This window comes from Haemorhous mexicanus, chromosome 1, assembly GCF_027477595.1.
Source record: "Haemorhous mexicanus isolate bHaeMex1 chromosome 1, bHaeMex1.pri, whole genome shotgun sequence".
Classification (NCBI taxonomy): domain Eukaryota; kingdom Metazoa; phylum Chordata; class Aves; order Passeriformes; family Fringillidae; genus Haemorhous; species Haemorhous mexicanus.
Genome location: NC_082341.1, coordinates 147988546 through 148014570, shown reverse-complemented (window position 1 = coordinate 148014570; position 26025 = coordinate 147988546). Strand labels below are relative to the sequence as shown.

The window sequence follows — 26025 nt, the reverse complement described above, 5'->3', positions numbered from 1 at the left end:
AACCAACCAATACTGGAATATCCTTTCTTCTTGCAGTAAACCCCCTTTTTTCCCCTAGGGGTAGAGCTGGTTGGACAGAACAGACCAGGCATTTAGCATTTCATCATAAACCTAAGTATCAGCTTGAATCACTAAGGCTTGCACAGCTCCAGCACATTCCCATCAGCTGCAAACACCAGCCTGGTAACATCCCAGAAGCTGCAGGGATATTTGGTTTAGCATCCACAGCAGAGAAGATCATCAGCTTACATCACAGCACAGAGTGACCAATTTGTGGTCAACCAAACTACTTCCAAGAGCCAAAAAGCCAAGTGCAAAGCAGTAATGAAATCTGGATTCAGAACAGGAGGCATTGAGACACTCAGCCTCAGCAGGACTGACAGGGGCAGAACCCATGCCAAAATCTGGATGCAAGGACTGCAGAAATGCTGGGCCAGGAGGGAAGTCAAACAGCCACCAAGCCCTAAACCCTCTCTTGGCTTGTCTTTGTGCTGCTCTCCAAGGCAACACCAGCACAGCCCTGCCAAGAGCAAGCAGGACTCGGCTGCAGTTCCCAGCAATGAGTATCACTTGCCCCACCACCCAGGAAGGGCTGCTGTGCTGCTAACAAAGAAGTTTCTAATGCTTTTTGGGTCAGCTCCAGCCTCACTCATTCTCCCTCACCACCACCACCACCAGGAGCTGGAACCCACACTCTGAGAAATACCAGCCTACCCCGCTCTACAGGCATGACAGAGACGATGCACTGGAAGACCATGCCCAGAAAAGGAATTCCCTGTATGCAATTTTCGTCTAGTCCTGTCTTCAGACATGGAAAGACATTATGTGCTGCACTCTGCACACCACCTTCCTGGATGTCTCAAATCTGCTGTGTTCCCTTCAAGGCTCAGCTCTACCAGGTGCTCACAATCTCCAGTTCCTCTCCTTCCTCCTGCATAATATCTGCTGTCTGAGTGGCCATACTTTGAAATAAATTTGGAGACACTTCCACTTTTTCTATACTGAGTGAAATTCCTTTCCCAGCTCAGCGTGTGGACACAGGTTGTGACTACACAACTGACCACACAATGAGCTGCAGCACAGTCAATACCAGGAGAGCAGAGATACTTAGCCCCAAAACTACTGCTGAAGACAGCATACCATCAAACCACAGCCTGACACCTGTGGGCTGTTGGTTTTGGGCTTTTTTCCCTAGGTTTAACATATGCAAATCTTCCAGCTATTCCTTTTAAGTAAATTTTGCCAAACAGAAGCTTCATCTTCCCAAGCTGCCTGCTTTCATATTTAAAACAGAGAGGCTGAGACTGGCTGCTGTGTTTCAAACAGGGCTTTTACAGGACAAATTATTACCTTTGCCATTTTTGTCTGGGCTATTCAAGATCTACCTGTCTTCTAACAGCATCTGACTGCAATTCACAACAAGCCTGTGATTCACTGCAGCTCACAGATTCTTTTCTGTAGTTAACCTGCTCATTTTGAGAGTTACTGCTCATTTTGGGTACCTGCATCCACTTTCCAAGAGTGCTGTTTTGCACTTGTCTTTATTGAATTTATTTTTTGTATCTTTAAACTACCCTTGCAGCTCATTAAGGCAACAGTAAGAGAAGATGTTATGACCTGAAGTACCTGCAATGTCCTGCATCATCTGCAATCTACCATCTGATCTGCTACTGACCCTGCAAATGACTTCCGATCCAACACAGAACTATTTCTTTTACCTTCTTAAATACCACCTTAAAATGACTTCATCTTCAGCACATTTCCCAAGTTTGTTTACTGACCAGTTGGGATTTCCTCAAGAACTACTCTACAGCTTTCTGAACTTCTTTGTTAAAGTCACTAAAATACCAGACCTGGTATGAGAGTGCCTAGCAGTTCTGCAGGCTCTCCATCCTTCAGGAGAACTTGGAGGTATCACAGCTAAGGGCTGGCAACTCAAGACAGTGCGAGTTCTAAGGTTTCTTGAAATTTTCTTTAAAGTCGGCTCAAGCAAATCATCCATTCCCCATTTAGGATCAGCATCACAGTTTTTCAAGTCTTACCTACCCAGCTCTCTGTTGCTATTTCCTGCGGCTGAGCTTAGACTTCAGGGCTGCAGGCACTTACAAAGAAAAGCTCATGCCCAATGGGTTAAGAGTTGTTATTTTCATTAACTTTAAATCATAAATATGATTTCCACTTGAAAAGGGAACACTTCATTTAACAGACACAGTGGCTCTGATGGGTAATGAAGGGTTTTGAAGGAAATTAAAAAAAGGGAAGCAAGGGGGAAAAGAAAAATAACACTTCCAGAAAGTTTTCCGAAGGAAATGAGTAACCTCTTGTTATTAAATGATAAATCACAGTCCTCGGGAAGTGGCATTGTCTGTGGTCTATTTTTAATGAGAAAATACCCGTCACTGGCACAAGGGCTATATGGGACACGTCTGTGGACAGCGGGAGTGTGCACTGGGAGCTATCATCTCACTGCTGCTATTCCCATCCCTTATTAGCAACAAAAACAGGATGAAAGGAACACGGTTTAGAGGGGGAAAAAATGCATCCAGGGCAACAAACAAGGGCTACTGTTCTCCATGGATGGAAGACAGGAGGAAACACTAGAGATGAAGGCGAGGCAGAGTGTAGTCTTAGACTTTGCTTGTTTTCCATGTGTGAGGGATGCACATGAAGCCACCAGGAAGCAAATCCATGCTGACCCAAATGTCTCTCTGGGGGATTAGGTGACCTCCCACATGCACCAGCATCCTCTTTGTCCCCAGGATGGGGACACATTAGGCACACAGCCACAAGAAACCTCTAGGCCTCTTTTCCCCAAGGTTTGCCACTAACAGAGTTTTCTGGGGAAGCACCTGATGCTGCAGCACCACTGATGCTGAACACTTCAAAGGTGTAATTAGCCTGATTTTATGCTGCTAAATGAGTCCCAGATTCCTGCGGCAAAGTGACTCCCAGCTGGGAATAGGCACACTGTCAAGGGAAGGGAAGCAAAAGACAGCAGAGGTGGATGAAGGCTCAGGTATAAGCACAGCCTCAAAACCAAATCAGTGGCCCAGACCCGGCCATCAGGCAGCAAGACTCCCTGCACACCGCTGAAGAGACCATTTTTGGCATCTTATGTCAAGCCCAACTCTCCCAAGTGCCAGCCAAGCACTGCCAAGCCCGAGCCATGGGGTTCAGCTGCAGCCCAGATTCCCCATGCGCTCAACACATTCTGTCCCAACACCGCACACTCCCACAAACTTTCCAGACTGCAACAGTAACGAGCAGAAACCTATGGCCAATGTGCTGAAATATCAGGCACTATGCCTCATTTTACTGTGAGGGTGCCCAAGCCTGCTCAGGAAGATTGTGGAGTCCCCATCTGTGGAGATATGCAAAAGCCATCTGGACATGGTCCTGGGCAACTGGCTGTAGCTATCTACCACCTGCACAGGTCCCTTCCAGCCTCAACCATCCTGTGACTTTTTAATTGCAAAGCCAACTGCATAGCAATCCTTTGCTTTCACTGACCCACAAAAAAGACTGTAATTATTCAGTTTCTCAACTATTTCTGACATTCTTTCCACAGATGAGGTTTAAGCCTTTTTCCCCCTTTTCTTTTTAATAGGAACGTAACCCCGCAGCTCACAGCAGATTATAAAACATGCACACACACATCACTCTTCTAAAACAGCATTTAAAAGTGTTTGTTTGATTTTTGTTTTTTCCCTGCCACCCATAAACCACCACCCTGCTGGTCTCATTCATTGTGTGGCATTTTGCAATGAAGCGTAAAAATGGTATTAATCATAGCTCTGAAAAAAAACAAACTTCTTCTCTGAGGTTTGAAATAACCATTTGGAAGAAAAACTTCCAGGAGCCAGAAGGACTGACAGGGCTGGAGACTAAAGTCCTTGTTTTCAAAGGCCAAGTGTATCCCAATATATCCCTTGGACAGTTGCCCCAAGCCAGAGTTATAATACTTTATTCTTCAGTTCAAGTAGCAAGAAGGAGATTTGGTACAAAATCAGTACAAATACCTAAAGGGAATAGAGAGGAAAATGTGTGGTAAATCTAACAGGAGGGCTGAGCTCACACTACAGCTTTGGTGAAAGTGTCTGAAGCCTCAACTGCCTCTCATCTCCAGGATGTTGCAGCCAGAAAGAACAGATAAGGGTACCCACCTTTCACAGGCAGTACCTGAGCATCACAGACAGTGTGCTGGCACTCACCCATGGCACAGTGTTGCTTCAGCCACAGGCAAAAGCACAGAGATCTGCAAAGGCTATGCCAAAAAATAAAATTATTATCATCTTTATGTTTTCTGGCCAAACACCACTGGAGAAAATTACCTTCTATATAAATCAAGTTCTTTGTCCACCTCTGTGGATTCAGTGCTTCTCACAGAAGGGGAGCTTCTGTGTAAAAGATGGAGTCAGAAAAAAATATGAAGCTCTTTTTTAAGATAGATGCTTCAGCAGATATTTGCCAAAGGCTTTGGAATCCCTCTGCTTCAGAGCTAAAACATTAATAATTTAAACACCTTCTTTTAAATTAGGAAAGGCACTAAAAGAAACTATTGAAAGAAAAAAACCATCAAGCTTGCCACCACCTCCAACTCAAATACTGACATTTTCTCTCAAACCTCAAAAGTAGTTTCAACAACCTGACAAATGAGAAATTTACGTTTTTCTTACCTGTCCTTACCTCACATTTTCTCCTCTGCCATTAATCTTCCTGGCAAAGCAGTTCACAACAAGGACAGGGCACACCAATCATCCTGGTACAAAAAGACCCGGGATGCAGTAATCAGGGGCAGGGGTGGTGCAAACAGTTGTAAAATGTTTCACAGGGCATGGAAAGCATTTTGTGTTTACTGTTTTATTGATGGGATGGGATGGGATGGGATGGGATGGGATGGGATGGGATGGGATGGGATGGGATGGGATGGGATGGGATGGGATGGGATGGGATGGGATGGGATGGGATGGGGTGGGGTGGGGTGGGGTGGGGTGGGGTGGGATGGGATGGGATGGGATGGGATGGGATGGGATGGGATGGGATGGGATGGGATGGGATGGGATGGGATAGGATAGGATAGGATAGGATAGGATAGGATAGGATAGGATAGGATAGGATTAGGATAGTTGGAAGAGACCTACAATCATCATCTACTTCAACTGCAAGTACTTAGTGTTAGAAGAGCAAGACAGAGAAAGCAAGGCAGAAGGAGAGAGAAAAGAATCAATTATTTTCTCTTCTTTTTAATCAGTAACCCCAGACTCCTGTGCAGGGTGAAGATCCCTGCTTATTCAAAGCTTGTATGCCACTACCTGTCTCAGCTACCAATACCTTCCTTATCAGCACATTTCATTCTTTTCTATTCTTTAAAGAGCTTAGCAATTTTTAAAAAGTGTATTATCTCCATATTTAAGAGAAAAAAAAAAAAGCTGGCAGAGAAAGGTCTACCTCACTATCAAGGTTTTTGCAAGAGCAGGAACAATGTGGCAGCCCAAGATCCATGCTGTCTACACAAACCCCATCAGGGACCCCAGCTCCTTCAGCAGCAGCTGGTCCAGGCACAAACCTCTGTCCTGGTATCAAGGTGGCCAGACAAAAGCACACACTTGGAGCACATCTCCTATCTCCCATGCAGATGTATGAACTTCAGATGGATTGGGACCAGTCCAAATTTGAAAAGATGAGTACAGCCAGGGTGTACCACCCATTTGCTCCATACCAGGTCTTCTCTTGAAGAAAACCTCTTTGATTTGAGTCCCCAGTGCAGCCATGTAACCAATGGAAAAATGCAACCTTATGCCTCTCCAAAGGATGCTTAAATACATCCTCTTCCCCGTGGGGGGGAAGGGGGGGGAGAAGATGAGGATTAGCTATTGAAAACCTACATGCCAGGCAATCTGGTGACCAAGTGCCTCCCTCCGATAGCTTTTCCAGACAGTCATGAACTTTAAACTATTTTTTGTCTCCAACTCCCAGCAGCTCCTAAACAGTGTGAGCTAAATATTTATAGAAGAATCATTGTTTGTTTAAGTTTCAATCCATACTCCCTGAAGTCCAATATGCCCAGATCCTGAAATGACAGCTGATTACAGAAGAGCCTGAAAACACCACAGAGGGGACACTGAGACTTACCAGATCTTTCATCTGGACACTTTCTCCACTGGTTGTTTTGGGGAGCCTTTCCCAGCTTCTTTCAAAAGAAGAGGAACTGCAGCTCTTGCTGGCCAAGATCCATGTTTCATCAGACACTTTGGCACAGCTCTGCTCAATGACACAGAGACCAGGTTTTGGGGGGTCCCCACTGTGCTCCAGAGCATATGGATTGCTGCTGGAAATGCAATGGAAGCACCCAACCTGCTGAACAGCAGGCACCAAGGCAGGGCAAGAACACCCCAACACCAGTGCCACAGCTGGGGCGCAGACAAGGTCTGTCACTTCAGCTTAACAAACTCTACCCTGACTCCTCTCTTCTGGACTCAGCACCAGCTTTTCCAATTCACCATGGTGTCCACTCCAGTTGAACAAAACAGTCCTCCCATACCTTACAAAAGAACTAAGCATACCCACACTTTCTGCCTAACTGAACAGCCTGTCAGAAGGTGAAAAGACACCTGCATGAGCTGACACACTACTGATATAAGCTAGCCAAGTCCAACAAGCCAGCTGCTCACCTATGCTGTTACACAGTTTCATGGGTGAGGCAAGGAAAAAAAAAAACCTGTGCCTCATCCCCTGTAATTGTGTGTGAGCAGAGTTGTCCTTTTGGAATGTAACTGGGGACTCATCACCACAAAGGAGCACACAAGATGCAAGGCTACCAAGCAGGCACAGCTCTACAACAACACATCCCAAATGAACATCCCACCCTGCAGACCTCAGTGTCCAGCTTGGCAATCTTCTAGAGAGACAGCAGAGGCTGGGAGACAACACCCAAGCAAACAGACTTTTAATGACCACCCAAGGCTGGTAATTCCCTTTTTTTTATGGTTTCACATGCAAGCTCCTGCATGAACAACAGAGCAGAAAGTGCTTACTCCCCTCAGATGTCTTTGCTTAAGTCCAGCTACCTCAAACCAGCACCTGCTATGGACAGCCCCTTGGATGAATGGATGTTGCTGAAGAACTCAAAAGCCCCACTGACAGCTGCTGCTGTATCTATCCCATCAAGATGAATTCTTCCACTGCATCAAGATGGGACTCAGCAAAGCTGCTCTGTCCTGGGGTTCTCCAAGGGATAGCAGAACTCCTTGCAGAGGGTGTTTCAAGGCATTTAGCCCAAATAAAATAGAAAACGTGATGTTTTAAGCAAGAGGATAACTTTTGTCATCAGGTGGATCTCAAGGACAGGCTTCCACACTCATAACTCACCTTCCAGCATGAAGGCCCATGCATGGATGAAGGACCAATCATGGAAATGTCCATGCCAATGCCATGCATGCACTCACTGCCCACACCCACCCTCAGACGTATTTTCTGTCCAGAAGTACCTATGCACACACACATGGAAAGTGCCATGAAGCCTCCTCCTGTGTTACCTGCATGGGAATATGCAGGAGTTCTCATGCAGAGGCCCACCACAAGCCAGCCATGCTGGCAGACAAGACTAGGAGAGAAGACTGCAACAAGAAAGCTGGAAATAATGACAAACACTTTCATCAGTAAAACTGCAATTACCCAGCCAGCACACAGCCTTTTATCTCTGTGGGGCAAGCAAATCTACTTATTAGAGAGATGCCTCTACTGTGATCTGACTTTTAGAGAAAAGGGAGGAACTGCCCCAGCTTTTCCATGTTTGATTTCTCTGACTCTCATTCCCCGTTATTGGGGAATCGCCATGCACATCACCATGGCTGCTGGGTCCACTGGAGCCAGCCATGGCTGGGAAGGTGAAGGCACAAGCCTGCAAATCAGGAGCCTTCAAAACTGCAGCTGGTCTCCTCCAGCATCATCCACACATTCAACACCATGGAGTTGGCTTTACTGATACTTCATGGAAGAAAATTTTACTAGGGCATAGAAGAGAGACAATTTTCTATTTTAATTCACCTGGCCCTAAAAAAGAAAAATAAAGGAGAAAATAAAGAAGAAATACAGCCCCCCTCTTTCCCTTTTTACATAAATATTGGATCTGAGCAGTTTATGCTCCTAAGAAGTTAAAAATAGGAAATAACATCAAGTCTGTGTGCTGCATCTTTTATCAAAGCCTTTTATAAACATCAAAACCAGCTCCTCTGCACTCTTTTATACTTTTCCTGCTGTCACTCACAATTCATAAAAGGGGTCTACAGAGATACAAAGGGTAAGGCACTTTCCAGTACTGTCACAGAGAGTCTGGGACAAAAAAACAGCTTTTCCTCAAAGCTCTGAAATCTAAGAGCAATTTTATGACATAATGTCACTTTTAGCACAAGAGATGAATAACAGATATTCATACATAATAACACTTTCATAAGTAAACAATGCTTTGCAGTGTCAAAGCTTTTCAGCAGCAGTGTCAAGCCTTTGCAGAAAGATCAACAGTGCAATCACCGAGCACCACTGGGAAGCAAACAGTGCAAGAACACACACATGTTTAACCAAAAGGCAGAGTCTCTCTGGCCAAAATCCATCTGCCTTCTCTAGAGACACACATCCAGATCTCCTCCACAAAAAAAGGGAGGTAGGGAGATTAACAAGGTGACCCAGAAACCCCTTACACATAAACTCAAGTTTGACCCTACCATCTCTGAGAGACAAGTGATAAACCCAAACCTCCTCCCCACCTGAAAATGAGCAGGCTTACACTCACCTATATTCAAGAGATATGAGCATTAATTAACTCTAATATTAAAAAAACACATCTGAAAGATGATAGCTGCTAGAATATTCATGACTCTCATCCAGCCTGTTTATATAACTGGATATGAAGCAAATCCTCCATGTAAACCATGGCAAACCTGACAGCATCATTTACCTGTTCAGCATCTTTTCCACAGAAGGCAAATTCCATAACTTGTGGTCACCACTATTTTTTTTTCCTGCCCTGCACATAAGAATTCGTAGGGAGGAAGTGATAAACCCATGATAAAAAAAATTCCAGTGAACTGTCAGCATTATCCTAACCAAAAAAGAATTTCCTCCTTAGTCATCCACAGGCAGGGTAAGCCAGCTCCCCCATGAACTACAGAAGAACAGGGAAAAAGTGCTTATCTGGGAAATTACTTCTCTTCCTAGTACCTTGGTACTTATTTTTTAAGCAAGGCAAAGGTCAAACAAAAATCACCTGATGGTGATACAAATGGAGCCCTGGATAAAACTGCACAGGGGCCACCACAAAGAGCTGCTCTGTGCAAAAAGCTTAATGAAAGCCAAGAGATAGTGCCAGTGGGGAGGATGATGGCAATCCCACATCCATGTGCCACAAGAATGCTGCCAGTGGCAGGAGGCACATCCAAGCTGTGGAGGGGGCCAAGCCAGGGCAGTGCAGGGTCTCCAGATCACTCAGGTCGCCAGGGAATGCCCCCAGCCAGGCAAACTGGGCTGCTGAGCCTGGGCTGAAGATACACTTCTAATTGGGATAGTAAGAGATCCACCTTCCAGAGGCACCAGGGCTGCAATGCAGCTGTGCCTCATCCCCCAAGCTGTAACAATAATTGTTATAAATACAGGGACTTTGTTTTGTTGCACACACTCAGGCCCTGTTTCTGTTGCTGGAGTCCCAAGTCTCTAATCTGACCTCCTGATTTTGACACTGCAAAGATAAAGAGGAGGCAGCACAGTGATGGTACCCTGCAAAAGTAGAGCCAGCAAAATCACAGGATACCCAAAACAGTGCCAGGGAAAAACCAGGAGGCTGGCTTTGATTCTAACTCAGGAAACACCCTAAGAATAAAATATTGCCCAAAATGGCATTTTGTGTTTCTGAACTGGGCTAAACACTGCAGGACGGAAAGATTAGGTAGATGCCCTCCCATGGTGGCAGACTGGCCCCATAGCAGCTGTTCCTGCTCAGCAGTTTTTGTCTGCTGCCCTATGTAAGCAACCAAACCAGCTTGGAGATGATTAAAGCTTAATCAGAAACTCTTCAGATCGTGTCCCATTCACAGAGGGAACAGTGTAAATCCTGCCACCTTTACCAAGAGCCCCTCCAAGGGCCTCTCACAGCCCTGGGATGCCAGCCAGCTTTGGAGGCCTTAAATTTTCGTGGCATGAGACAAATTTTGCTAAGAGTTCCTCAATGCTAATCCTCATAACGCTGCCCAGCAGCTGGGAGCACCAGAAAACAGCCTGTCAGCACCTCCAGTTCTGCACAGAGCCCCTCAAAACAACACAAAGGATTCAGAAACCAAGTAGACACTTCTTGCTTTCTTGCTGGCATTAACAATATGTCTCATGATAGGTCACTGATTCTTTGCAACCTGAAGAGCACAGTAAGTCAGAAGATAGCTCAGTATTTACTGTGCACAGTCAGTCAGTACCTGCAGATGCAGGTGCTCATAGAAAAGCAAAGATCACACATAAAGAGACATTTTTATTCTGAAAGTAATGACTGGGATACTTTGGTTTATACAAAATTCCAAGCAAGGTCTTAAAGCAATCAATAGAGGATCATTAAAGACATACTAGGAGGATTACTCCACATATTTAAAAATATATGAATATTTATTTACTTATATAAATAAACAGAAATATGGCCTAATGTATCCCCAATTACATGCCCTGCAGTAAGAGCACAAAGTTTGGGAACAAATGGCATTCATTAACAAGTGCCCCAAAGGAGGGACAGCCCTTAAGGAGAGAAAATGCACACTTCAAAAGTGGTTGATGTTTTTATCATAAACTGAAGACTGGCATCCACCTTTAATTTGCTTTGCTCATGTTGACTTTCACTGCTGCAGGATGAGCAAAAGTCAGCCTGTCCAGGATGAGCACAGATGAATCAAAAGCCTTCACCCTGGGCACGCTCTCCCCCAAACTCCCCATGCAAGACAGCAGAAGAAAGATCAAAGCAAAATTTCAGCATTGCCAGCTTCAGCACTTTCCTCAAGCAAAAGAAGATGTGAATCCAAAGATTCAGCTGTAAATATTTTAAAAGTGGCAAATGGGCTTTTGGCAGCCAAAATAAGAATCTTTAAAAGCACTAGCATTTGCTGCCCCCAACCCTCACAAATCCAGCCTGCTGAAGCGGTAAGCGAGGTTGCCCACAAACTGAAAACTGAAACTAGCTTCAGACCCAATTCCAAAAAACCTGGAAGTAATTTTAGAAGCAGGAAACCATCAAGCAAGAGACAGCACCTGTAGATTAAAACCTCTTCCTCTGTCAAGCTTCGACACATTTGACTCATAAAACCATAAAGAAAGTAAGACTCCCTTAAAAAAGCCTCATTGTCAAATTTTTTTATAGCTTTTGAGGTTATATTTTATCCTTAAACCAATAAATACTTGCAATTCCTTAATTTGCTGCCAGCTGGGGAGAGATTTAAAAACTTCTGCAAACCTGCAATTTCAGTGCTGGTCTGTGCTGGGCACTGAAAAATTCCACAGAGTTGAGACTGAGAGGGGTTAGTCATGACAAGAACATCCCTGCAATGTGCCAGGGCTGCTTTTCACTGTCATCCAACCATCCCTAATACTGACTTAGACCATCAATGATTTTTATTATCAGTTATGTGCTTTTGAAACACACACCCACGTACATAACCCTCACAGACAACCAAATAGAAGCCTTCTGTATTTTTTAAATTATTATTTATAACATGCATCTGTGTACAGACCAAGCCCCCAAAGGACATCTTGATCCAAGGATCTGACCTGACTCAAAGCAAATCTTTGCTACTTTACCAGCAAAACTCTTGAATGCTAATGGAGTTAATCTTTTAATTAGCACCTAGGGATGCAGCCAGCAGCCCCCCTGCCTGGATGCTCAAGCTGACCAACAGCAAAGCTCTTAAACTACTTACACTCTGAAGCTGCCCCACATCTACGCAGGATTAGACCTGCTCTGAAGAAAACCTGAGACGATTTTTCCTCTCTGTAAAGGACAGCTGCACATTTACAACTGAAACATCATTCCTGGCCAAGCTCTAATTCCTGGGCCACTCCCAGGTGGCCCAGATGTGTCAGGTACCTGCCAGACTGTGTGTGACTTGGGGAGTCACAATGCAAGGAGCCATGCAGAACACAAAATTCAGGGTACATCTATCATGGCTTTTTTTGCTGCTCACTGTCAGTGCAGACCCTACCATGAGAGGTCAAGCACCCTGGGGCTGCTCTGGGTTATCCAGGTGACAGGAGGTTTTGTTCGTTGTCCAGAAGCACCAAAGGGGGCCCGGCAGCACCAGCAGAGGAACTGATGCCCCATTTGCTCCCAGTTACTTATAAAAGATAAAGCTCATTCCACTGCAATGTGCTGCTGACAAAGGACCTTTTCACATCTTACAGCAACAAGAGGAGATCTGGTTAGCAAGATCTGGTGTCTTTATCAAACAGCTGACCACAAAAAAAAAAAGTATTTTAAATATCAATGTTTGCTTTAATTGTAGATAAAAAGAACAACTTCGAGTGATCTGTCTTTCTTAGGTGCTTTAGAAGTTGTTAGGAGCTAGTTAATAAAACACTAGGGATGACTTCAGTGATGGGAAAACTGGTAATTGAGGGTAAGGAAGGAAAACTATCTGCAAATGAAGAGCTGGTTCCAGGGGAATGTCTCCGCAGCAGAGCACAGAGACCATGCAAGCACACAAAAGGGTCTGGCTCTGCTGAGCTGAGCTCCAGGCAGTGCTGCTGGAGAAGGCTCTGCCTTGGCACATGACTACACCGCAGGGCTTGAGCATGGACCATCCCCACCAGCCTGGCAGGATGCTGCTTCCACCTCCAGCTCCAAATCCCTGCTGTTAGCTCCAGCCTCTCTTACAAGCACAGCAAGCACTTGACTTTGCTCATCGATAAAGCAAAGAACATCTTTATCCCCAATCTCTGTCTACCATCTCCATCTGGCCTACAAGTCATGGTCAAAATGAAGAGTGAGGAAACTATGTTTCCCACTGAACATGATCTATCCACCCTACCCCTCTCATTTCCTTCCTTTGATGCAAAATTGTGCTTACGATGCAAGAAGAGAAAACTTTTAATGCCTCACAAATGCTGAGGGGAATGCAGAATAAATGTACATCAAAGCATTTTCAGCCCTTTTCCTTCAGCACCTCCTCTTTGTATGGTGAAAATAAAAATTAGAGACAAAGAGCTAATTTTTTTGTCTACCCTGTAAGAAGGAGAGATCTGTTCAATACACCAACACACCTGAGCATTTGACCAAACCAGCACAAGTGCCAAAAAGAATTATTTTCACAGCAAATTGATACCCACAAAACAATAATTCTCTGCTAGAAAGAATGGAAAAAACTTGTCACCTCCACAAAAACATCTAATTAATTGTAAATGACTCTAACAACGCCAATTTGGTTGCTATCACTAGTGCTGTTGAGTTATGCACATCTGTATGGAATAGGAATAGTTTACTTTTAGAGCTAAAGGCATCTCATTTTTAAAGGGGTAAGTCATCCTCAAAATTACATTCTTTAGCAGAAATTCTGTTGAACTAAGAAGAGAAAAACCACTTGTGTCATCTTTTTTGAAATGAGACCATGAAGCCTGATAAGCTGATCCACACATGGCTGATGGTAGCTGTGGGCTACAAACACAGCTGCCCAAGAGTCCAGAAGGATCCAGGTGGAGGAATGAAGAGCATCAGATCCATCCTTTCCCTCATGTATGAGGCTATGGGTGATCATCAGAACCTTCAGAAGCTGACACTACTGATCCATGAGAACTTACATCTCAAACTGTGTCTGTCCCAACAAAGAAAAGTCACCCCCAAGTATGGCACCAGGGCCTTTGCTAGGTCTTACCTCCAGCAGAAGCTAGTAAGGGAAAAAAAAAAAAAGACTGAACTGAAGATCAAGAAAGCAAACTGGGCAGTGAATGAGAAAAACATTTACATACCTGCTGGACAGGAGTGCTGCTGCTGCACTGGAAGAGCTCTGGGAGAAGAGAAAATATCTTCCAGCTGGGTAAAGCAGTGGCTTCATTTCAAGATGCATGGGGAGGTATTCCAGTAAGTGACTGTTTGCCATAATCCTCAGGACAGGGCCACAAATGACACAGGGTGACCCAGGAAAAACCAGGGTAAAAAGATGGTAGAAACTTCCAAATGCTTTTATCCACAGCCAACATTCTCCAGAGGGTTTTGTGGTCCACAGGTCGATGCATCCCATGCTCCCCATGCTCCTAAAAATCCTCTGGAGCTACGAAAACAACCAGACTGCCAGACTCCAAACGTTCTTCCAGACAAGTGGGACACATGGACTTGGCACCTTCAGAGAGAAGAAAGGAACAGGCCATTACACAACAGCTCTTTACACGTTGGACAAAAAATTGGATTGCAAACTTTAATCTCTTTATTTACTTTTGCACAGAAGGAAGGGTTTAGGGTTTTTTCTTATTTTTCTTTTTTTTTTTTTTTCATTTGCACGATTTATTTAAATTAGTGTAACAGTGACCATAGACACAGCCCTGAGCACCACCTCCAGCTGCCTCATAGGTTCTAGGGGATGTGAAAGGAGGAGGACAAGCCAGCAACTGAAAGTAGTTCTCACCTAACCAACAGATCTTTCCAAAACTATTATTTTTCTTTTCATCAGGTGAAAGAACAGAGTTTTCCTCCCCTCTCCTTTTTTCCACACCTTCTAAACCTATTGAGGTATTTTCACTACCAGGGAAGAGAAGGATGGAAAGGGTTGTAAGGCAGCAGGCCAGCAGCACCATCTGCCTTCCTGACCTCAGTGGAAAATGTCTCTTCACCATCAGAATCACACCTTCAGCAACCCACAGCAAAGTCTGGCACAACCCACCAGTGACATAGCAGAAACACTCTGCCCTTCAGTACAACAACCCAATGTGACCTCCGATCAGACAGAGCCACACTTCCCACCTCTGCTTTCAGAGAAAATAAACATATCCCAGCAAAGTGGCTCAAAATACCCGAGGAATTAGTCATAAAGATTGTAGTATTTGTCGTATATAAACCCATCATGATCTGGGGGGTTTTGGTTGCTTGTTTTTTCAATTCTTCTAATCTGATCTTACTAATTGTGCTGGGAGTAGAGTTGCTGGGATTTTTGTTTGCTATTTTAAAAAATGAAAGCTGTCGCATAAACACAGGCAAGTGCCAGGCCCGGATATAATGCCCAGCAAGTGCTGAAAGGAAACTCAAATAACTCTGCCTGACATTGCTTTCTAGCTCGTCTGTAAAAAGAAAACAGCAGAGAGCAGCTGAGAGCCAAAAAAGGGTTTTTTACTTTGTTTTAGCTGCAGAAGCACAGGAAGGTGATAACATTGTGTGTAATGTAACCAAGCAAAAAGGAGTAATGAAAGTGCAAGCAAATAGATCAAATAGGACAGGGCTAAGGAAAAGGTGTGATAATCATTTGTTTTGCTAATTGTGTCAATAAAGTCCTATCTACCCTCAAACAGCGGAAACGTCATCAGATATTTAAAAGGGAAAAATCAAGTGAATAATTAAATGTACAAAACCCTGACATTTTTTTCCCAGATGTTCTCTTTAAAGGGTTGATTAGGAGAATCACATGTTTATTTGAAATAAAATTCCACTGACTTTGATCATGTTTAAGTTGCCTCACGTACAAAATCTACTTTGAACCAAAACTACTTCTTCCCTTGGGAAAAGAATCAAAATTGCCTTCTTTGCAGGGAAGATGCACCATCACCTTAGCACAACCCAGGCTAAGCTGGCTTGTGGGGACAACATCATAACCCACAAAAATCTGGTGTGCCTGCAACATGTTTTTGTTTTTACAAAACCCAGCAAGCAGGTCAGTACAAGGCAACTGGAAGTCTGCAGACTTGAAGTCTGCTATTTTGTGGAAAAAGAAATCTGAATTGCCTTGTCCTTGCTTCTGATGTTTTCTCAGTGATGGGGAGGGTTAGGAAATGAAATATTGCCTAACTCTCCCCCAGCTAAAGGAACTGAAGCTGAGGAAGGTCTGACCCAAGTCCCTGAGCTGATGAAAACATTTTGGAAAAGGATTTGAATCTCCCAAAATAACTCCCATCCCACTAATTACACAGCCAATCTCAGCCACTCTTGATAACTTTATGACATGCAAAATGCCTGTTAAACCTATTTCTCTACAGCAAGAACACCTGCCCAAAATCCTCGAGCTAACTGTTTTCTCCATAAACCAATTACCTGTAAAATATGAGCATGCAAAATATGAGATGAATCTCTGTTTCCAGAGAAATGAGGCTTGTCCCACCAACCCAGCCCCTCGCTGTGCTGTGCCCGATGCACCAGCAGGGCTTTTTCTCCAGGCTCCAACATGGATGTGTCAATATGTACTTTGCTCAGCTCTCCTGGGAGACAAGCCCAGCAGTCCACACTGTCCAACAAGCGAAAACATAATTTTTTTTTTTTGTTTTCTATCTTTTATATCTCTCCCCATCTCGCATATACCACACCTCCCACAGCACTCCCATCATCTGTCCTCAAGGTCAGCAGGATGGCAGCAGGACTCATGGGCTATGCAAGAGCTCAGTGATCAGCATCTTGCACAAGTTATGTTTTTACATAAACATATGGGCTTTGTTAGTCAGACTGTAACAGATAAACCAATAGCAGATGATTAATGTTCATTTTAAGCATCTTCTTTTGTGGTATGGAGGAACTTCACCCCCTGATGTAAGGAGAAGACATTGTCTCATTGTTATCCTGTTTGAGAGGCAGATGAAATTCAAACCCTTGTGTCCAGCACATGCCTGAAAGACAACTTTCCAGTTCTCTGGACTCTACCCTTAAGAGGTGCCAGATTTTTAAGACTGAGCACACTACTTGCTGGAAAGAACATCACTCCAGCTCACTCCATGGCTGCTTCCCCCTCAGACTGGAGGGAGAGTCTTCCTTGCAGACTGTCCATGAGTGCTCTCCAACCCCAACAGTAGAGATCTTTCCCTTAACAACTCACTGAAGGCCATGCAGTAGGTTGGCAGCAAAGCCCTGAAACACATCCAGATTTTTCAAGTCATGGGCCAGCACTTGAAAAACACATTCATCTTCCCCATCCCTTGACAAGAACTACTCCATTACTTGTACACAACAAGGGTTGAATCACTCACACACAGAAACACCATGGGCTGAGCACGTGTCAGCTCTGAGCAAACAAGGGATCACCCTCAACACAAGAGCAGCACCCTGAGCCACGGCTCCACTCCAAGGGCAGCAAGAACCTGTCAGCATGAGCTGTAGGAGACCAGCAATGAGCAAAGTGTGCCCTGCAATAGAGAGATCCCAAATGATTAATAAACACACAAAAAGAGTGAAAAGACTTGTTCCTCATTAGTTGAAAAATACAGGAGGAAGAGAGAAGGAGTCCCACCTGTTAAATTTTGAATGTTAAAGAGTCCCAAGTGCAATGGCTCATTTTAAAAAACAAGGGATGTTTTCAGTGCCTGTGTTTTATTTGAAGGAAAAGGCTGGGTTTTTTACACTCTAACATGTTCATTACAACCCAGCCATGTAAGTTAAACGCAGTAAGGGACCTGTTAAACCTTAGGATCACTGCAGTAAGCTTCAGCAGTGACTTTATTGTGGGCAAGAATGCAATTGGGGCATTCATGTCTGCTGCTCCTGCCACCAGGCACTGTGAGCAGTATGTGCTCAGTTTGCCAACACCAAAATCCCCACCTAAACACAAGGTGAGCATCCGAAAATGACTTTGTTACATCTCCATGAACAAGAACATCTCCAGCTACTGAGATGGCTTATCAAGGTCAATGTTGCCCATCAGAGAATAGAAAGGGGAAAAAAAGAAAACAATTCAATCTGGTTTTTTACAAATTCTCCAGCAAATGACTGCAGGTGTATTTCCTGAAAGGCAGCAGTTTGCTTTCAGCTACCACAAGGGATTGCATTTCTCCTGATTTAGTGAGCAGTCTCAACACCACCACTGGAGGAAGGAAGAGGATCAAGCCCAGACTGTCCTCTGCAATAACATCCAGCTGATGAATCAGCTTAAGCCACCTCTAAAAGCTCTCATTGGCTTCCTGTTCTTAGGCATGAAATTTTAAAACAGCTATAGAATGAATCTGACATAGAAGTGAGAGTGGCAAAATCACAGAGTTCTGGGTCAATAGGACTTGTGTTTTGTATCAGTGAGGAAACATGAACTTGTTTGCTTTATGGAATTATGGCAGGACACCAATTAACAATCTCGTATATCATGTGCTTATAATATTTAAGTCCTTATAAAAGATAAATAAACAAAACAAATTATTTCCCAAAGAAACACAAAAGAAAAAAACTAAAGGCTGCTGTGCCTTTTTCTCTTCACTCATCAACACCAAGTTTTTGGAGTAACCTGGCTGCTTTTGAGGGCTTCACAAGCTTGGCCAACATCTCAGGCAGTCCCCGGAGCTGGGGCTTTTGCTCCCAGATAAAGCAAAAGCAGCTATGGCTGAGACACAATTAATGAGGGGAGGGCACTGCAGATGCTCCACCAGTCTGTGACCAGGCAAAGACACATACCTGTCCAAAGCCCGAGTATGTGAAGAAAACAAGATGGAGGCAAGAAACACTCATCTTGCCTGACTACCATTTTTCATCCTAAAAATAAATTCCTTTCTGGAAACTCCAACAAAAAGGGGAGGGTTGAAAAAAGAGAAGCACAGAAGCATTGCCTGGTAGACTGGGAATTCCAACCTACATTCTGCCCAAAGATGCACTGTTTGGTAAGGCATGAAGTGCAACATAAAAACATTTCCAAGAACTCTTGTAATAGTTTCACAATAAAGTGTAATTTTAAAGTGTAAGTCTAGCTATTCCATTGAAGGTATCATCACACAAATTTGTGTCCCTCTCATCCACCCAGGACTCCTCACCCACATTTGGGATAGGTCTGCCCACCAACCTGAACAACAGCCAAGTGACCAACAGGCTGTATATTTACAGCTGGAGTTCTCATACAAAATGCAGGTCATGACTATGCTCTTTTGACTTCACAAAGTCACTCCACATGACGATCACAAGCTGGGATGCTACAATTTGAAGCACTGCTGAGATGCTTTACAATTAACCCCCTTCTTTTAACCATTTTTGAAGACAAAAAGCAAAATCCTAATCAAATGTCACACAATGTGACATTTTAAGTACCCAATGTCACCTTGGACCATTTTCAAAGCAAAATTTCATAACCTTATTCTCAATCTGCACCGACACAGATACAGTAAGAGAAAAAAAATCTTGAAAACATTCCCTAAGGAGAAGTGGGGGGAGATATTCTCCTGATAAATGGTAGACTCTTACATAAAAAGAATAAAGGAACGAACTGTAAGATAAATATTAACTTGCCTTTTTATAGTATTCAAGACATGAATGTTTCCCGCCTTGGGTAATAGTACCAAAAAAAAAAAAGAAATTCTATTTCATGATATCAAAATCACCTCTAATATGGAACACAGCATTCCACACATCCTTCTCTTGGAAAAAGATCTTTTACAATGAACTGGAGAGTGTGATTTTTAAGAGATACTGGATTGCCTCACCCAGAAAAACTGAAAGATCACTGAGAAACAAAGTCCACAAAGAAAGACCACTTTAGCCTTGAACCACTTGCAGCTTAAGCCAATGACCAAACTCCTTCTGAGATGCAATCAGGCTCCTTGGGTAGGAGAACATCCACCTGGACCACTCGTTGATCCAAGAGTGTGGGATACTCAGTAATGGACATGCAAAAAAGACCAGTCTGATGTCAGCTGCCGAACACTTATGGCACAAGATGTACATCAGGGGAAAATCAGACCTGCAGATCCACTGAAGTGGATGCAGGAATGCAAGGGACGGCACTTTAGGATAGCACTTCATGCCTCCTGCTCCAGTAGGAGACTGTGCATTCTGGCTTAAAAGGTGTTTTTCAGAAATGCTGGTCCCAAGGCTAATCTTGCAGAGAGATAAGTTGTAACCCTTCAAGCGCATTAGGGAATGGATTTTTGCACTTTTTTTGTTTGTTTGCATTTTTAAAATAGTCTCTCAATCATATCTACTATATCACCAGCTTCAACTACCACAGGAAGTCAAGACCTGCGCATCAAAATGAAAGTCAGGTTTCCCACACCTGGGTGTAGGAAGAGCCCTTCCAGCCTACTGTTCACACCCAGGAGAGCACCATTTCACCTCCCATGCTGCCAGCAGGCTCAAGCAAGAGCCTTTTTCTTTTCCCTGGCCCCTAATGCAGGCACACAGCAGCTCTGCCACCAGTGGCTCTCCCACCATCCCACGTCTAGCACCAAGGTGCTCTCACACGAATGACAGGAGCTGCTGTTCCATCTCCAGAGCTGCTCCACTGCATATCAACACACAACCCAGGGCCAGGTTCCCTTGCTGGGCGCTTCTGCAGTTCACAGAAAACTGGAAAAATTTGCTGCAAACTCACTTTGTGCCTCCACCAAAATGACCCACAGCTCCCGTATCTGGCTTGGTCACCATGAACCTTCCCAGCTTCCCATAGCAGGGCTCAGTCTGAACCCTGCAGACTCTTTCTGCTACCTTTTGTTTATGATTTTCAGCCCACAGCTTTAGTCACCAGCTTACAATGAAAGGAAAGAAAAATCACTATGCCAGCTTCAAAAATAATCCTCCTGCTCATTACATTTTCAGTTCTTTATCTTAGACCTATTCTTTAAGCCTTCAGGATCTAGGCTGTCACCATGCCGGCTAACAACATGCTTTGTAGTCAAATAAATGCTGAAATTCTCACAAGACTACATTGCTCCAGGAGCAAAGGAGTTGCGCTAAAATTATAAAAGTTGCTAATAGAGATTAATTGGATGCTATTAAAAAAAAAAGAAAAAAAAAAGAAAAAAACCATCACAGAAGACACCAGCTTCTTGCTTTTCAAAGATGAAACCAACCAACTCCAGGCATGTTGGTCGCAGTTGACATTTGCTTTCATCAACCCCCCCACCAGTGCAGCCTTCTGAAATCCCTCTATTAAAATGGATCCACAATTGTCCCCATTTATGCCATCATTGTCCTTACTTATGCCATCTATGCTGCCCCTGCTTCAGCTCCAAAAAGGCAGAGTTGGGATGATGGGCTGGGTCCTCAGAAGGCACTGGTGGGACAAACTGAGCCAATGGCTCCAGTGCTGGTGAAATTTTATCCCTGCGGCACTGGATCAACACCATGCCAGCCCCACGAACACCAAACTGATTAGCTGGCCAAAAGGGGACATTCCTGAGCCCTTATCTGCATCCCTCTGGAGCTCAACTCCTCAATCCAAAGGAAACCACACTCTGCTCTTGCTGGGAGTATTTACTGTGGGCAAAGCAAATCAGCACAAACCTGCTGAGAAGCAGCAAAGGGGTAAAGGCCAAGAAGGAAAAAGACATTTTTTAATGAGCTTAAGTCACCCCTTGCAGGACTGATGCATTTCCAGCTTAATATCTGGCTCCTTTAAAAGCTGAATCCATGGTGGCTGCCTCCTCCTGCAAGAGCAGGACAGAAGCCCAGTGGTAATGACTTTCCTTGTGCACTGTCACACTTGGCTTGAGGTCCAAGCATCCCCGTGGAGCCCAGGAGAAGCCTCACGTGCTCCGGGTTTGGCACAAGGCTCTGCAAAGGCAACTGAGGTGAAGATTTCAAAACAGCACTGGGAATACCAGCACAGAAACATTTTGGTACATTGGGCTCTGTCTTCCTGTTACTTTTTTGAAAGGTCCTTCTTATCAAGAGCACATGTTCAATATTCAGTAAATAATAACAAAGTGTTTGCCATTAATCTAAAGCCCACAGCATGATCCTGACTCATTCTGACTTGTCAGATCCAAATAAATGCCTGCCCTGCTGTTCCAGGCAGCTTTAACACGCAGCTCAGTGATCAGGACCTTCATGAAGTGAAAAAAATACTATTATTAGAAAAGATTTTGTAACAGTGTAAGACTTGGCTTCATCTAAACATAGATGTTGCATTGGTTTAATTAAATCAGCATGGAAAGGTTCTATTTATTGCATCACACAGTTACACTATAAAGTTACAGGCCAGGACTCATTTTTCTGTTGATATCCAAGAGTAAATCTTTTTTCTGCTGATGCAAGGATTCCTATCAGGGACAGCACTCCAGCTCTACCTGACCCATCCCATGTGTTTGTGAACAGATGTTTTGCTCACTGTCTTATACTCACAGAGACTCCTGACCATGCACCAATTTAGTTTTAATTCTGCTAAACAAAAACAATTCAGTCCTACCAAGTCTCTTTCCCTACCACTCTACTTTCACCTCCATCCTTAGTGAATATTATTGCAGCCACCTCAAGAGGAAGAAAACAGAAACACAAAAAACAAGACGTCTGAAAACGTCTGGCTCCTGTACAACCCTCTCCACGTTTGCAAAACAAGCACAGAGCTGCAGGGAATCAGCTGTTTGCTCCTCACCCTGAAGCTGCCTCCCACCAACCCTGCATCTCACACAAACAAGGCATCAGCCAGGGTCCAGCTCAGCTGCATGGATAAATAACCTCCCCAGGACAGAGGTTATATATTATTATATAAAATAATGTATATATTATTATATAAAATAATCCCCATTATTTTGATTCCTGAATGTGCTCACAAATTCAACTAGCCTTCCTATATCCTGGATATTTCTAAATTTTTATCCCAAGACTGACAAAGTATTGCACCTCTTCTCACTCATTTATTGCTAACAATATTTTTATTTTAATCACTTCTAGGCTCTTTAATACTTAATGACATGATTTTCTGAAGAGCTTACATGTTGTGAGAAAAACAAGGGAAAAAGAAGGGATTGTTTTATCACTACATTAGCATCTAAAGGCATCAAAGGAATTCCTAGCCACATACCACTGGCTATAGAGAATGCAGTTAAATAGTGTATTTACATACAAAGCCTGTGAGACTCGGGAGAACTTACAGTCAGAGAATCAGAGATTCAATGAATGGTTTGGGTTGGAAGGGACCTTTAAAGGTCACCTAGTGTAACCCCCCAAATGAGCAGGGACATCTTCAACTCCATCAAGTTGCTCAGAGTCACATTCATCAATGTTTTAAGTCCAAAAGACCTCTTCTCTTTTGCAGGGATGATGCTGCCCTGGAGGGTGCAGGGTTCTCCATGCACACAGCCCATGGTTTGGCACTTCTGTCCTCTCTACTCTGCCACAGCCCCACTGAGGGCAACACTGCCACCCCTCCAAAAGCAGCAATGCAGGTGAGTGCTCTTTGAGTGCTTAAAAAAAAAAAAAATTTAAAAACCCTAGGGTCCGATGAAGCAGTTTAAACATCAACTTAAACTCACTAAGTAGGGAGGGAAAATCTGGAGTCTGTACAACTGGTCCTGCTGCAGTGACTGTACACCAATTCCATGGCTCCACTGGCAAGACTCAGCCAAGGGCCTCACACAGCCTCCTGGCAGAAGGAAGGCCCATCAAAAAGTCTACCAAACCCAGAGGTGAAGTCAGAAATATCTCCTCCCTGCTGTGCTAACCCTTACCACCAACAGCAGATCCACCTAGCACTGCACTCATGTGAGAAGCTGCTGCCTGAGCTTATGTCTCTCCTTCCCAAGAGCTGCTTGGGAGAAGCCCAGCCTTTCTTAAGCATCTGATTTATCCTTGCTGGGAGCAAACAGTCCCACTTCTGCCTTTCCCTCCAGTGGAGTCAGGACTTCTCTGTCATGGGCATAATCTGCTCCAGAGACAGAAGATCTGATTTCATGTCCATCTTTTATCACAAAGAATGGAGAGAGATCATTGAGAGTGACACTAGCTTTGCATAGGTGAAGATACTGTTTGTCCCAGTTTGTAAGTCCTCAGAGCTATTTGGCTGAAATACCTGAAATAACTTCTTTCTGAAGACTGACTGCTCATTAAGACATCTTTTTCACCAGTCTCCTTCCTACACTGAATTCAATTCTCCAGGGGATGATGCTGCAGCAGAAATGAGTGCCCTTTCCAGACCCTTTTCCCATTTACTTAGGATGGCAAGTGCAGAGCTGGTACTCACAGCAGATAATCAGAATGCAGAATAAAGTTGGTAAAGAAGCTCGCTCCAAGGTTAAAGAATAAGAAAATGAGGAGGGAGAGGACACTGAAACACATCAAGAGTATCATAACAAACACATCAAGAGCATAATAGGAAGTGGCATACTGACAAATAAACTTCATGATTCAGGGCTAAAAAACAGCAACAATAATTAAAAATGTTATAGGAGATTAAATTTAATCTCTTTTTTTTCTCAAGAAGATGACACTCCTGCCCTCCTCTGACCCAAGACTGGTTATTTGGGAGTCGGGCTATCAGGTCAGACACGTCTGTGGCTGATGCAAGCCTGCGGTAACACTGCGGTGTATGGCACTGCTCCTGCAGCTGACACTGTGCTCAGATCCCCTGCCCGCTGATCCTCAGTGCAGGGAGGAGGGTGGCAGCTGCAGTGTGATGCAGCAAGGATATAAAAAGCTGAGGACTCAGCCTGGAGAGTGGCAGCCAACCTGGGCAGTGTCAGCATCACCTTTCACCTACATCTGCCGAGCTGCCTTCCCAATAGGACATTATCTTGGGAAAACAAGCCTCACCATGGCTGCTCGCTCCAGCTGCTCCCAGGACCAGAGTTATGTCCTTCTAGGACAGTAAGCCAAGGAGAGGGGGACCCCATGCCCAAAGCCATCCCCAGTGATAGGGGGATCAGAACAGGTTCTCCTAGGAAAAGAGAACTTCTTCCCATCCCCAGTGGTTCCTGAAGGGTTCAGCCCCATCCACCCCTCCAGAGGCTGGCTCCACGCTGGGGGAAGCAATAGCCCATCTGTCTCAGGCAGGGGGCTGATGCTCCCTTCCCAAAAAGGGGCACCAGGGAACAGCACCAGCATGTCAAAAAGCTCCAGTGGTTTTCTCACCTCCAATTCCCTGGCTCTCCAGCCTGGGAGCAAAGCATAACAGACTCAGGACCTGAGAGCAAGCAACAAAAATCTGGGAAATTCAGAGAGGAAATCATCAGCCTGAGAAGAACACACCAGAAGCCACCACCAAAAGAATGTTTAGAGCCAAATCTGATCTTGGTTCCATCAAAATGCTCTCACTGCCTCCTGTGCTGGATCAGGATGTGCAGGCCTGGTTATAACTGGGTTTTGGTCTCTTCCACATTCTCCCCAGGGCCAAGGTGGCTCCAGCTGATGTGCTCAAGGCAGCTCTGCCATCCAGCAGGATAGAATTCCAAGGTATCAGAAGTGCTGGAGCTTGCCATTAAGCTGTCAGAAAACCCAGGAAGAAATTATTACAGCTATTGATTTGCTATGTTTTTGGTCTGCCTATCTGGGGTCACATTAATGGCAATTTCTAATTTCTTAATTTATTTTGCTACTTATCTTTTAAAGTCCTCCTACAACCCTTTAAATTCAATTACACATTGTCATATATATGTCACCACACCAAAACAATGTCAACAATGTCACAAGACTCTTGATTACACAAAAAGCACCAAAAACTATTTTTTTCCAATGAATAAACTGGTGTATCAAAGCAGACTGGTGTATCTGGCAGAAAAGTAAGAAAACCTTACAAGCATTTTTTCAGGAAGAAAGTGGCAAGATCTTTCTAGATATTACCTTTTTTTCCTACCTCATAAGCAGCATGAATTAACAAAGCCAATAAAAATGACCTGAAAACCTAACCTGAAGTGCCTTGGCCTTGATTTTGATCTTGAAACCACCTGGCCCAAGATCAAGAATAATTCCTAATATTTATTTTTAGAACACATTACCTTCAAACCTCCGGACCTGTGTTAGATACCTTTTCTAATTTTTCCATGAGGCTGAAGACACGATCTGTGAAGTCACGTTTACCATGAGAGACTTGTCCATCATCGCTATCTCAGTAAATACTTTTCCAAGGAAAGAGTGTTCTTTGCACAGCAGACGTGGATTTTCCCACCACCTACCACCAGGAAATGCATCATGTTGATATCCAA

The 26025-nt window shown here is 44.1% G+C and overlaps 1 long non-coding RNA gene across 14 annotated transcripts in view; it reads right to left on the bottom strand.

Moving 5' to 3' along the window:
* The window catches only part of LOC132337933 (uncharacterized), a 131086-nt gene that overhangs the window by 78696 nt on the left and 26365 nt on the right, over positions 1-26025 (bottom strand). For 10 of the 14 annotated variants that reach the window (XR_009489309.1, XR_009489303.1, XR_009489300.1 and 7 more), the window contains exons 2-3: positions 13981-14351; positions 4677-4759 (exon numbers count right to left, since the gene is read on the bottom strand). This is a non-coding gene — a long non-coding RNA (uncharacterized LOC132337933). The remainder of the gene's footprint in view (positions 1-4676; positions 4760-13980; positions 14352-26025) is intronic. The other 4 variants (XR_009489304.1, XR_009489314.1, XR_009489301.1 and 1 more) reach the window with 2 other exon arrangements.